This window comes from Podarcis pityusensis, assembly GCF_964106645.2.
Source record: "Podarcis pityusensis genome assembly, chromosome: Z".
Classification (NCBI taxonomy): Eukaryota; Metazoa; Chordata; class Lepidosauria; order Squamata; family Lacertidae; genus Podarcis; species Podarcis pityusensis.
This window is the reverse complement of record NC_138044.1, coordinates 12698607-12710090: the sequence shown is the minus strand read 5'-3', so window position 1 is coordinate 12710090 and position 11484 is coordinate 12698607. Positions and strand designations below refer to the sequence as shown.

At 45.6% G+C, this 11484-nt stretch overlaps 1 long non-coding RNA gene across 1 annotated transcript; it reads left to right on the top strand.

Moving 5' to 3' along the window:
- The first annotated feature begins 7584 nt into the window (after window positions 1–7584).
- LOC308468215 lies at window positions 7585–9335 on the top strand. The gene is made up of 2 exons (XR_013981527.1): window positions 7585–8125; window positions 8310–9335. It is a non-coding gene; the product is annotated as an uncharacterized lncRNA (long non-coding RNA).
- Window positions 9336–11484: the final 2149 nt, after the last annotated feature.

Sequence of the window (11484 nt, the reverse complement as noted above, 5' to 3'; positions counted from 1 at the left end):
AACTTTTGGAAGAATATTTAGCAGCTTTGCAGAGAGACTGGGTCTAAAAAGGTTAAGTATGGATTGGACCCTGGCAGGGGCCTTTAACCTGTGTAACTGCCCCTCAGCCCTTCGTTGGCGGGACCTCTGTCCCAGCCCTTCTTGACAGGCGGAAGAGCTTGAAACTTGGGGAATGATTTGGAAGGGATGCTAACTCATGAGAGAAAGAGGTAGTTACCCCTGTTACATCATATGTTAGACTTGGGTGGGGAGGGAGGTGGTTTTCTTTCTTTGTATAGATCAGCACTTTTTTAAAGTATTAACTGTGGATTACAAATTTTAAAAAAGCTAATGAGTTTGGCAAACTGTAATACTGTTTACGTTTCTCTTTTATTTAGTTAGTTGTACTGTAATTATATAGTAAATAGACATAAAATAATCAAAACATTAATAAAATCAGCAGTTAAAATATACATATTTAAGAAACATATACAGTATTGAATACATTGAGGCTTGCATTGCAGGGGGTTGGATTAGATGACACTCTGGGTTGCTTCCAACCAAAATGCAAAACTCCGTGTATCTGAAGAAAGAGCAAAGGTTGATGGCAGAACACCTGCTTTGCATGCAGAAAGTCCCACGTTTGATCCATGGCACCGTATTGGTCTCCTTTTTGTGCTGCTTTCATGTTTGCCGCAAACACTGCAGAACACTGCAACTTCCTATGCTCCTCCTTGAACTGCAAGGAACTCGAGGGGCCATCTATAGCTTCCTCCTGCCCCGAGTGGGAAATTGAGCCCTGCTCTCCCAGGTCCAAGCCCAGCACTCTAACCAGTTGGCCGCATGGACTCTCCTGGAATTTTGGCATGCTGGCCGTGCGTTCCATGTCACCAAGTAACGGAGGCAGTGACTGTTTGAACTGAGGTTCTGGCATCCCCAGCGTGGAGAGGGTGGCAGAGGTTTGCTGTAGTGACCCTTGCTTATTTAGATTAGAATATGGCATCTCAGAGACTCCTGGAGGTAAGTGAAAGTTGGCATTTCCAGGGGACTTAGCTTTAGGACGTAGAATAATGGTATCATCAAGTTTGGCAAAGAGCTATCAAAGGTCAAAGGAAGCTTCTGTTTGTGTTTGTTTGTTATTCGAATGTAAGCCTGTGACTAGGGAGTGTCTTGTTTTTTATTTTTGTATAAGCCTCTCTGGGAGCCTTTTTGGCTGAGAAGAGGAGTACAAATGCTCTGAATGAATGAGTACTTTCTCCTTGTGGCCATCTCTGACCTTCATCTCTTGTTTCAGGTCACCTTCCTTCCTGCGGAGCAGCTCTTGGAGGCCAAGTGCTTCCTGGCCAGTGACCTTCCTGCTGAGAGCACCTTCAAGGCTTTGGACATCTTCCACTTGCTGCAAGAGTTCATTCAGCGGCAAAGCAGTGGAAGTAAGGTGCTGCCAGGGTAGGAGAGAAGAATCTCCACCTTGAAGTAGGGGAGTCCACCCCATGCCATTGGGTGGCCATGACACATGTTTGTTGGGAGGGGCCTCACAATGTCAGAACAAGAACCTCAGCCCAAAGGTCCTGAGACAGCCCCACTTCCTGGTACTATATGAGTGACCCTCTCCTTCATGTCTGACAGGTGGAGGTGCTGCTGGAGGCCTTCCATAAGATCACTCCAAGGTCTACAGTGGAGGGCAGAGAAGTGGCCATCTGCACTTTTACCTTAACATCACCTGGATAAAGTGGTTGAATACCTCCTCCAATTTTCTTTCATGTATGAGGCACTCAGGCTTCTACCAGCCTAAGAGAGATGTTGGGAATTTGCAGGGCTTGCTCAGAAAGTAACTCTCTCCCTGAGGGGGGAGGCCAGGCAGCTGGAGAACCCGCTCCCCACAGTGTCAGCAGCCAGTCTCCAAATCTCTTCCTCCCTCTGGATTCCCAGCTGATTTGGTGCCTCATGGCAAGAGACAGAGGATTTGGAGGGCTCCCGCTGTGGTACCATAGCCAGGATTAGGTCCTTTAACAGGAAGAGCAACAGAGCAGAAGCCGAGAAGGCAGGGACAGGTCTCTGTCCTCTAGGCGAGGCAGCAAGAGGTGAGATTGGTGCAGGTTCCCCCTCTCTTTTTGCCATCTGCAGAGATGCAGCAGCACAGAGGGGCTGATCCAGATCACTGAGGGATCCTTCTGAGTGCAGGAGACCAGGGAAGACCAAGCCATTTCCTCTCTGTGACATGGCAGCAAGCAGTAGAGTTCCTGATGGAGCCGGACCACCTGTGGAGGGGTCAGGTTTAGAGGCAAAGCGCCTTTCTGGCCCCGCACCACTGCCCAGAGAACCAAATGGTCCCCTCCGTGCAATAATGTGCCATCCCTGAGCCAAGAGATCTGACTGTTGCTGTGCCTGCAAGAGAATATGGCAGGAGGTTTTGGCTGACCAACAACAACTACTCCATCTGAAGGCTGAGCAGCTGCATCAGAGCCCCTTGTCAGAGTCTGCCACCGCTGTGTTAAGGACGAATCCCCTGCTTTCTGGCTTCTTCTCCCCAGAGTAATATCAAGGGGTTTCTGTATTCTGCAGAAAAGCAGGGAAAGTGACTTGCACTTCTCTCTCTTCCAGCAGCACCTGACCAGCCTGTTGCACACCATCCTCGTGATGCATGAATACAAGGTACCTGTGCGCCATCACTTTCCACAGCTGCTGATAGGTGCCTAGTTCCTGCCTGCCCAGGAATTCCTCAACTCAGTAGCACATCACAAAGGGACAAATGGAGTCCCTTTTCCTTCAGCTTCTGGGGTTTTCTGGTCCAGCTTGATTTTCCAAGGGAGACTATCTTTCAGGTGGCTACTAGGGAGCAAGGATGCGGAAGGAATTTGATTCTGTTTCATGTCAAGGCAGATCTGCATAATTCATAATTTCTGGAAATATCAACTTCTGGGGGAGCCTTGTAAATGTGGTTTTCCAGTTTGGTTCTTGGTGTTTTGGCCATTGTCAGACACGATAGTGTCTGGCAGGTCGTGTGTGGTGAACACCCACCACAGGGCCCGGATGACGACCCTGGAGGTCATTGTTGAGACTGGCGTCACCTCGAGCCGCTTTGAGAAAGAGTCCACAATGATCAGGAACGTCTGACCTTGGAATGGGCCAGTGAAATCAGTGTGGAGTCTTGACCACAGTGTGCGTGTCATCTCCCACTGTTGAATCGGGGCCTTGGGCATGGCCGGTTGGGACTCTGGCAGGTCTGGCAGTTCTGGACCCACTCTTCTACTGCTGCATCAATGCCTGGCCACCAGACGTAGCTCCTGGCCAAAGCTTTCATGCAGACAGTGCCTGGATGACTCACATGGAAAGCCTCCAGCACTCTGGTCCGCAGCTTAGCAGGGATCATGACCCAGTTTCCCCATAGCAGGCCTCCATTGTAGACTGACAGTTCATGTTGCCGGGGATGAATGGGGAGAACTCTGCATCAAGGCAACTCGCTGGCCACCCCCTCCACACCCAGTTGAAGATGCGGGAGATGGTGCAATCCTTTGCCAAGTACGTGGCGACATCTGTGGCATGGAGCTGTGGCCGGGGCAGAGCCTCCAGTAGCATCACACCATAGTTTGGGGATGGGTTGGTGTCAATGTCTGCCAATGACAGGTGGCTTAGGGCACCTGTGTGGCCCAGTTTCCTACCAGGATGGTGGTAAAGCACGTAGTCATATGTATTGAGAAAGATGGACCACCTTAGCATCCTCAGAGACTGGATCTGGGGCGTCTGCTGATCAGGAGCGAAAAGGCCCAGCAGAGGTGTGTAGTCAGTCACAATCGTGAAGTGGCGGCCGTAGATGTAGTCATGGAACCTCTTCACTCCTGCCACAATAGCCAGGGCCTCCTTGTCAAACTGGGCATAATTGCATTCCATAGATGACAAGGTCCTGGAGTAGAATGCAATGGGGGCCTCCCGCCCATCCAGCAACTGGTGGCTGAGGACCATGCCGATTCCATACGCGGAAGCATCACAGGCAAGCACAACGGGCTTGGTCTCATCAAAATGGGTAAGGATGCTGTCAGAGGAGAGCAGGTGTTTGACAGCATTGAAAGCAGAATCCTGAGCATGGTCCCAGTTCCAAGGGCTTTCTTGTCCAATAGCCGGTGCAGGGGCTCCGCTATTGCTGCCTTATGGGGAAGAAAGGAGTGGTACTAGTTCAGCAAGCCCAGGAAGGACTGCGGCTCTTGTTTCAAGCATGGTGGTGCAGCACTTTGGATGGCTTGACCTTTGTCAGTGTGGGGTAGCTGCCATCAGCATCAATCAGGAACCCAAGGAACACAACCTTGGGCACCCCTGGCATTTTTCTTTCATCACCTTAAGGCTGGTGTCTTGGAAACGGTGCAGGACTTCTCAAAGACGGGCTGCAAGTTCTGCCTCGGACTCCGCTGTGATGAGGACGGCATCAAAATAAGGAATGACACCCAGGAGGTCTTTCAGGACTCTTCCATGAGGTTTTGGAAGAGGTCTGGGGCCACACTGACACCAAACTGTAGTCTCTTGATGTGGAAAGCCCCGCGGTGGGTCACGATTGTCTGTGCCTCAGAGGTAGCCTAAGCGACCAGAAGTTGTTGGTATGCCTGGGCCAAGTCGAGCTTTGCAAAGACTTTTCCACTGGCCAGCGATGCAAGGAGATGACTCACAACTGGAACAGGATACACATGCTGCTGCAGGGCCTTGATGAGGATGCACTTGTAGTCAGTGCAGATTCTCACATCCCCATTTGCCTTAAGGGGAGTGACAATTGGGGTCTCCTATTGAACATGCAGGACTGGGTCAAGAGGTGATCTAGCTCTGCATCAAACTTGGGTTTCAGGGCGAATGGCAGTTGCTGAAGTTGCAGTGGCAGGTAGTCTGCCACAAAGCCATAACAAAGGCAGCAATGGATTCACCTGGTCTTATTTGTAGAAGGCATGCTGGCAGGCAATCTCTGTTGCCTGGGGAGCGAAGAGGGTCCTTAGCTTCAGCATTATTGCATCGAACGTTGTATCACTCAATTTGGCTGGGGCCACTGGAGCCTAGGCAATCTCAAACGTAGCAGCCCCCCCCCCCCACTGAACAGCGTAGACCACTTCAGTTTGGAGTCGGTCATGTTATTGGTTGCGAGGAAGAACTCAAGCCGGGTGGCATAGGAGTCTCATTTTCCTGGAACTGTGGTGTCAAATTCCTCGATGTGGCCCTGGGTGTCCATGACATCCACTCTGTGTGATCTGCCTTGTGGCTGCAGTCAGTGATTTCAGCTCAGCTGAGGCGACAGTTTTCCAGCAGTGCTTTCAGCTTGTGGGAGCTAGCCAAGGCTGCATACCTAGCCTTACATCCCACCTTCGTCACCAGTGAAGTGCAGGTGAGTTCCCACAAGGCAAGACACAGTGATAACAGCAAGAACCTTTATTGAACTACATAACAGTGAAACAGGGGCAAAGCAACTGCTTATATACATTTCTGAAAGCGTGGGCCATTCCCACTCCCAACATGATTGGCTGTTTAAACTTCCAAACTATGAATCACGACTCAGAGTTCAAGGGCCAATGGCAGAGGCCCAAATCCTGAAATGTTCTGTGATTGGACATCATGTATTGAATCAGGAACTCAGAATCCATAGTCCAGACTCAAGCTCAGGCAAACACAGACCACTGAATACATAGCATCCACCCTCCCCAATTTAGACAGCAACCTCAATGGGGGTTCCCCAACATGCATCCTTCGGAATTTGGACCTCACCCCTACTATGTACTCTGAGTGATCATTTACTTTAAATATTCTGTGGCTCATGTCAAGGCTCTGTATTGTCTCCAGTTTTAGTTCTCTTCAGAGTAGACCAATTGGATTTGATGTACATGATGAACTTAGGTCCATTCATTTCAGTGGGTTTGCTCAGCACAGAACATAGTTGGATCCAACTCTTCATCTGTAAGTAAGACTACAGATGGTGGATAAAATGAGAACCCATCTAAACCTCCATCAGAAAAGTGCGCTGTGGGGACAAAGAAAATATCCCATCTCATCACCAAAGAGTTTCTTTCTCTTTGGGTCTCTTGAGCTGCTTATCTACAATATGCGGGTCTATCCCTGTAAGGAAGCACTGGACCACCTGCTTACCTAGCTGCAACATGATCACCTACAAATCCAGAAGCTCAGACTCAGAGGGATATCTCTGCTTTTGGACTCTGACATGGCAAGTGATGCTTAGAGGGAGGACGCGAGAAGGATTTAGATTCAAATCACAGCCAAGCACAAGTCTGTGCTAAAAGAAAAACTGTTGGACCTTTCAGATCTTTGAAAAGAGTATTTCTTTTGTGTAGTACCCTGAAGATGCTGGCTGTAAGCTACTGCAGTCTGGCTGCCCATGTGAGTATTATGGAACAACTGCTTTCTGGATTGCACCTTACATAATACACTGTTAAGGAGGAACGGTCCTAGGCATTCTTTATTCTGAATAGGATCTTTAAACCACGAAATAATTTGGTTGAAAGATGAACAGTCCCTCTGTTCATGGGGTTCTGCATGACAATGTCTCAAGACATTGTTTACTGCTCTGAGAGTTGGGTTGGTTTTTAGCATCAGGCAGTATATGAATCCTGTGAAACCATTAAAACCATTCTGCTAAAACAATTAATTAGCCTCAGGATGAAACGGTGAAATCTGCTATGATTAAATGGGCACAAGATGTTGGACATAACATAATGATGGCTGACTGGGAACAGTTATGGACCACAGGTATGAAGTTTATGGCATCTAATGCCTTAAGAGAGAATATTATGAAAATGATATACAGGTGGTACATGACACCAGTCAAGCTTGCAAAAATCTATCATTTGCCCGATAATAAATGTTGGAAATGTAAAGAAACCGAAGGTACATTCTTTCACCTTTGGTGGACGTGCCCAAGGATTAAGGCTTTCTGGGAGATGATTTATAATGAAATGAAAAGGGTATTTAAATATACCTTTCTGAAGAAACCAGAGGCCTTTCTCCTGGGCATGGTCGGCCAAATGGTGCCAAAGAAGGACAGAACTTTATGTATGCCACAACAGCAGCAAGAATACTTATTGCAAAGTATTGGAAGACACAAGATCTACCCACTCTGGAAGAATGGCAGATGAAGGTGATGGACTACATGGAATTGGCGGAAATGACTGGCAGAATCCGAGACCAGGGAGAAGAGTCGGTGGAAGAAGATTGGAAGAAATTTAAAGACATTTACAGAAATACTGTAAAATTAATGAATGTTAGAATGATGTCAGAATGAAGTTAAGTGGTTTTAGCAGCAATGTTATAAAGGTGTATGTAAAAATGGATCGTTAACAGGTGAGAACCTAAAGCTATAATATATTAAGTTAAAGGATTAAGATAAAAACAAAGAGGGAAAGGAATTGCTGAATTAATTAACTGAACTGGAATACAAAAAAAGGGAGGCGTGAGGAGGTCAGGGAAACAAGTAAATGAAATGTAAGGCATGGAAAGACTGATTTGTTTTTTAAGTCTCTTTTATTTTTTCTGTATTTTGTATTTTTTCTTTTTTCTATTTTCCTTTTTCTTATATATGTAACTTTTTTTTTTTGAAACCTTAATAAATATCATTAAAAATAAATAAATTAAAAAGCCCTTTCCAGCCTAAACAGAAGGCTTTCTGCAATTCCGTCCTGACCTGGTGAATCTGGCTTGCCATACTCCTCAGGGTCCATTTATTGTTTTGGAAAAGGAAGGGTGGTGTTGTAACTGGCATGCAAAGAAAATGTTCTGGCATGTGGGGTGTTCCTCTGGAGCACCTGTTCTTGGAAGCCTGCATGGAAAACAGATGCCCAGGCACCGCCTTGGAGGAGAGTCATGTTTGCCCCCTATGATGCACCAGGGGAAGGATAGGGGGCTGGCCAGCCTCAAAAGACCCCAGTGGACAGAGGCCCTGATCTCACCTTTTCTGCTGGGGAAATTAAACAGCTCTGATGAGAGACACAATCTCTTTTGCTTTTTGCCTGTGTGAGGAAAACTTCATCCGGGCAGGCAGCAGCCATTGAAACATCTGGGGCTGCTTCGGGGCAGGGCTAGAGACCAATTGCTTCCCAGAACAACTGCAGGACCCATTCGAGAACTGGTCATTATCATTCACTTCAAAGATGAGGATGAAGTGGCCAAAGTGAGGGCCAACAAGGTTGACTTACTCAATAGGAGGGAGAGGTTGTTCTCAGGAACTTCAGAGATTGTCTATGAAATATACTCAGAGTCGCAAAACTCAGTACATAACAGTCTAGCTTTTGGAGGACAACTAATTTGTACTGTGTTCCTCCTCTATCATCCAATTTTCCATTTCCATCTTGCAGGCAAACCATTTTGGATTGTTGGTCTAGCTCTGGCTCTCAGGCATGGCTCACTGAGCTTCTCGCAAGCATTTGCAATCCAAATTAATGGCTTAGTGGCTGTCAAACAGAGGTGAAACCAAAGGAAAAAGGAACAGGAGAAGAGGATAACGAGCAAACTCAGAGAGTTGCAGAAACAGGAAGGGGCTGATCACTTTCACCCTAGGGCTACCACTGGAAGGTGAAATCTGTTGAAGAGCTCATTTCTGAGTTCTCCTTGACTTCTAACCCTCTTCTCTTCTCGAGGCCACAATGAGGGCTCTTTGCCATCTAGCCCCACAAGTCAAGTGGTGGGTACATCCCAAAAGCTTTGGCCTCCACTTTGTACTCCGCCCGGCAGCTAAGCATCTGGTAGGTCACTTTGCTTTCTTTGCAGCTTTGCACAGGGTTATCCCATTTCATCTTCCCACCAATCCAGTAGAGGTTAGTTATGTATGCCTAGCTGGCGCAGCAGGTGTCGCCAATGCTGCCTGCCTGCCCAGGGTCCTGGTCCTTGCAGGACTCTCTGCAATCTTCTTGAGTGGGGGGAGCAGGCAACCCCCCAGCAGCAGTTTGGTTCCATTTCTCTGTTATAAAAAGCCTCCTTCTTTTTTATAATTTATTCACCAACAGCGGTGATAATTTCTGGGGCAACAAGAGGGTCTAACGTTACTGATACTCAGTACCCTTCTAACAAAACCTCCTTTCTGTCTTTCCTGCATGAAATGATGAATACACACTGGAAAATGGCGGCCTATCGACTGGAGCCTGGGAGGAGGCCTCTGGAAACAAGAAGACCCACACAAGAATGTCATCTGTCGGGAAGGAGGCTCAGCAAAGATGCTGTCTGCAACCTCGATCCATACCCTTATGGTGACTTTGGGGATTAGAGACTTTTTGCTGAGTATTTAAAGAGTTACTACAGCAAAGTGAAAACGCAAGCAGGACTTGAAGTATGAGCAACAGCTTCCTCAACTGTGTTCTACAGAAGAACTTATATAGTTTAGGGAAGTTTTTAATGTCTGACATTTTAATGTATTTTTAATCTTTTGTTGGAAGCCGCCCAACAAAATTATTTTGGTGGGGTACAAATAATTTGCTGCTGCTGCTGTTGTTGTTGTTGTTTGGGCAAGACTGAAAAATGTCCTAGAAAGAAAGTCCTCATGATCCCCCATTGAAGCAGGGCCAGTCAAGAAATTAAATGTGAACAAGAACTGGGGAACATACAAGGAACTCCTTGATCTTAGAGAGGGTACTATCAGGCTTTAAAAAGAGAGAAGGTTAAAATGGATATATTGAATAGTATGGGTGAAATACGCTGCATTCAAGGGTAAATAATACTTTATCAATTTATGTAAGAATGTATGAGAGTATATTATATTGCATTTTAAAATATCGTTTTCTTTCTTTTTTATACGAATCATTGTTCTTTCCCCCTCACTCCCAACTTTTTTTCTTGGTATCACTTTATTTCTTTATAATTGGAATTCTTTCATCAATTTTTATTATTATTATTGAAAAAGGGTAAATATTGAAACCATGGAAAAGGAGGATGGGAAGAAAATGCATAAAGTAATTTGAAGTTTATGTTAACATTTGTTAAGTTTTTTTCTAAAAAAATAAATAATATTTTTTTTAAAAAAGAAAAGAAAAAGAGTTGCTTGGTTGAGAACTCTTCCTTGAGACTCCTCCCCAGCACATTGTGTCTGACCTAGTCCTGGGGTCCCCACCTTCTTTTTCTTCTTTGGCGATCACTCATAGCCAGGTAAGATTCTTCCATGAATACGGTCTTAACAGCGAGTCCGTAAGTGACTATGGAGGTCAATTCTGGATTCACATGTCCTTCCACAGACGTTTCTCCCTTTCGTCCTGAGTTTGAGCATCTTCAAAGTCTATGACACCTTTGGTAAAGGCTGTTCCACAATTGGAGCGCTGGCAGGCCAGTGTTTCCCAGTTGTTGGTGTTTATATGACTTTCTTTAGATTTGCCTTGAGAGAGTCTTTAAACCTCTTTTGTTGAGCACCAGTATAACGCTTTCTATTTTTAAATTTGGAATAGAGTAGTTGCTTTGGAAGACAATAATCAGGCATCCACACAACATGACCATTCCAACGAAATTGATGTTGAAGAATCATTGCTTCAGCACTGGTGATCTTTGCTTCTTCCAGTACATTGGCATTAATTCGCCTGTCTTCCCAAGTGAGATGTACATTTTTTCAGAGACTCCATTGATAGAATCTTTCAAGGAGTTGGAGATGGCATTTATAAGTGGTCCATGTTTCACAAGCATACAGTAGGGTTGGTAGTACAACAGCTTTATAAACAAGCATTTTTGTTTCCCTGCAAATGTCCCGGTCCTCAAACTCTCTGCACTTCAATCAGGAGAAGTTGGAAGCTTTCCAAGTTGGTTGCCATCACTGCCTCCTGTGGTAGTGAGTTCCGCAGTTTTAACTATGTGCTGCATGAATAAGGGTTCTGGTGTTATGAGAGAAATGTTTTGTTACTTGTTTGTTTATTTATTTTATTTATATTCCACCCTATCCCCAGATGTTTCAGGGCAGCTCACAGAACAAAACTAGAACACAAAATCGCAAAATATATAATTATCCATCTGCAAGGATCTTATGATGAGCAATTGTAACAAGTATGGCTATGGATCTTTGCCAAGGGTTTCATAAGAAACACCCTTTCTCTTTTTTTTAAAGCAGGCAAATTAACCCTGCCACTGAATAGAAGATTAATATGTAAGGCAAAACATCCCATGAACCAGCACAAAAGAGGCAGTTTTATTGATTTTAGAAAGATTGGAGGTGGTGGTGGGAGAGGGGAGGGAGACATGAGACTTTTGCAACTGCTGAGCTATAAAAAGCAGCTCAGCCAGCAAAAGGAGCCGGAAATCATGTTGATGAGTGCCTGAGATCCTGATGAGGTTGCTAAAACCCAGCTCTGGAGCTTGCATTTCTGCAGCTGAGCAGCTGAAAGCAGATGCATAAAGCATCAGTTTATAAAACACACCCTGTTCATCTGAAATGTGGACATTGAAAGAGCACCTTTGACTGAGGAAAATATCCTTTATAAAAATTTATCTCTTTAGTCTCACTGAAGAGGATGTCCCTATTTTCACTGGAGAAATGTTGGAGGGCATGCAATAAATTAGATG